Source organism: Cebus imitator, unplaced genomic scaffold (assembly GCF_001604975.1).
Source record: "Cebus imitator isolate Cc_AM_T3 unplaced genomic scaffold, Cebus_imitator-1.0 Scaffold537, whole genome shotgun sequence".
Classification (NCBI taxonomy): Eukaryota; Metazoa; Chordata; class Mammalia; order Primates; family Cebidae; genus Cebus; species Cebus imitator.
The window spans coordinates 623,338-626,300 of NW_016107852.1; the positions used below are offsets into that span (position 1 = coordinate 623,338).

At 40.1% G+C, this 2,963-nt stretch overlaps 1 protein-coding gene across 4 annotated transcripts in view; it reads right to left on the bottom strand.

Annotated features, from left to right (window-relative positions):
- SHROOM3 (shroom family member 3) overlaps nt 1-2,963 on the bottom strand; it is a 379,035-nt gene that overhangs the window by 185,158 nt on the left and 190,914 nt on the right. The window lies entirely within an intron of this gene.

Here is a 2,963-nt window from a genome sequence, read left to right on the forward strand (position 1 = left end):
TCACTGCAACCTCCGCCTCCTGGGTTCAAGTGATTGTCCTGCCTCAGCCTCCCAAGCAGCTGAGATTACAGGCACCTGCCACCAGGCCTGGCTAATTTTTGCATTTTAGTAGAGATGGGGGTTTCACCATGTTGGTCAGGCTGGTCTCAAACTCCCGACCTCAAATGATCCGCCCGCCTCCCAAAGTGTGATTACAGGTGTTAGCCACCGCATCCAGCCTTTACTCCCATTTTACAGATACGAAAGCTGACATTCAGAGTAGCTAATGTGCATCACACTGGTAAGCAGCAGTCAGTAGTAAGTATGATACTTTAAAATATTTGTTTAAAATATATAATATTGTACCTTTAATACATTTTTGGAACTATGAAATGATAAAGAGTGATTCTGTATCAAAAGTGTTATTATAGAAAGAAATTGAACTGTAGCTATCAGAATTTCTACCAAGTGCCTTTAAAGTCACATTTTAGAAAACAAGAATTTTTTTCCATCTTTTTAAAAGCATACATATTGTCATTTTGTTGTTGTTGTTTGGTTTTGAGATTTATGCCACTAAAAAAATATTTCCCCCTCTTCAGCAACTTCATTAGGTTTTTTTCCTTTGTTGTCACTTAGCTGAGTTGCACAGTTCTCTCAACAACTAAGCAATTCTATTTGACCATTTCTTTATAGTTTCCTCTTTTTGCTATTTATTTCTTAAATAGGATTATTTTATTTTCTGCTTACCCAAGTTACAGGGATGAGTTACACCTGCCTGCTTTCCGACAGTTTAAGGGACACAGAATGGGATGTGTTGCAGCTACAAGGCATGCCAAATTCAAGTCTAATTTATGGTGCTCATTATTTTTCCAACTTTTCTTAGAATTTTTATAAGGAGAATTATTCTCTCCCACTAGAATACAATAAAATCGTGCCTCAAAATATCTCTTCTGAGCTGTAGGTCATTTAGTTATTTCCTGGGTAAATCCTGGCTGTTGATTTCTCCACTTGTTTTTAATTAAAGTTCACTCTGATGATGCTGTCAAGGCTGTGGCTCCACTGCTGCACCCACACCATTGAAGTCATCATGAAATAGGGCTGACTGATCTTCCTACAACAAATCTTTCCACACATACACTCATACTGACGCTTTTACCGCCATGGGGACATTACTTTTCAAGCCTGCATTTGAGCTGTATAAGAGGCATTTAAATCCAAATCAGTTTAATGGTTATTAGTAATGCTTCATTCAGCACTCTATCAAAGGTGCATGCAACTTGACCCTTGAGGAATTCAATCCAGGGAAACATATTAGATGAATTTTTGACATTTTAGAGACGAAATGTACCCTAGAGATAAACGAGTTCACATTTTTGGTTTTATAGATGAGTACATTCTTAGCCTTATATAGAGGTAATTGTTTATTTACTACAAATTCAATCTGAAATCAATATAATTCCTAGACCTCTTATTTTGAATGCAAAGTTACTTTTGTCTTATAAAACTTACTGTTTTAGTGTTTCAACATCCTTACTCTTTCTCTTTCCTATGCTGCCTTAGATGGTTATGATTTCAAAAGTTTTACATAAATATCTCATAATATTACATAATATCTCCACAACTCGGCATAAATATAGCCAGACCATATTTGATATCAACAGCTTTAAAGCACAATCAACCAGTACCCCTCAAGTATTACAACAGGCTAAACGAGTTGAAAGCATCCTCTTCCAAGGCAGTCAGAGGCTCCAATTCTAACATATGTCCTCCTCTGCTGCCTGAAGACTGAGATGCTCTAAAGGATTAAGAATACAAGATGCTGGTGTTATTCCATTACTTCCTAAGGTCATACTGCACAGAAAGTCAGAGGCTTTGGTCATAAATCAGTCGATAAATGTCCTGTTCCAAAGTATGGTTTTTTTTTGTTTTGTTTTGTCTGGGGTTTTTTTGAGTCTTGCTCTATCACCCAGGCTGGAGTGCAGTGGCATGATCTTAGCTCACTGCAACCTCTGCCTCCTGGGTTCAAGTGATTCTCCTGCCTCAGCCTCCTGAGTAGCTGGGACTACAGGCACCTGCCACCATGCCCAGCTAATTTTTTGTATTTTTAGTAGAGATGGGCTTTCACTATGGTAGCCAGAATGGTTTTGATCTCCTGACCTCATGATTCACCCACCTCGGCCTCCCAGAGTTCTGGGATTACAGGTATGTGTCACTGCGCCTGGCCAAATACGTGTTTTTAAAAGATAACTATTTCAAGGAACACGTGCAATCGAAATAAGGAGTCTTTATACCACATTGCACGTGGGCAAGCTGCAATGGCTCCATCCATCAGTGCGTCTTTAGCACAAATACAGAAGAATAAAATACAATGCAACAATAATGATGACAATAAAAATAATGTATACTGAGCATTTACTATGTGCTATTTACATGCATTAGCTCATTCAATTCTTATAATCACCTTCTAAGGAAAATACTATGACTGTTATCCTCAATTTGAAGATAAGGACACTGAGGCACCAGGAGGGAAGTGATCTAAGGTTGCACAGTCAGAGTATCAGTGGCAGAGCCGGGATTTTAATCCAGGCAGTCTGGCTCCAGGGTCCACCTTCCTAACTCTTCTGTCGTATTTGTTCAGTAAGTTCTACTGAAGTGTCTAGAGATGGATTCACATGTGTCATAATGAAAAGTAATTTGTTAGGCTGGGCGCGGTGGCTCAAGCCTGTAATCCCAGCACTTTGGGAGGCCGAGGCGGGTGGATCACAAGGTCAAGAGATTGAGACCATCCTGGTCAACATGGTGAAACCCCGTCTCTACTAAAAATACAAAAAATTAGCTGGGCATGGTGGTGCATACCTGTAATCCCAGCTACTCAAGAGGCTGAGGCAGGAGAATTGCCTGAACCCAGGAGGCGGAGGTTGCGGTGAGACGAGATCGCGCCATTGCCCTCCAGCCTGGGTAACATGAGTGAAACTCCGTCTCAA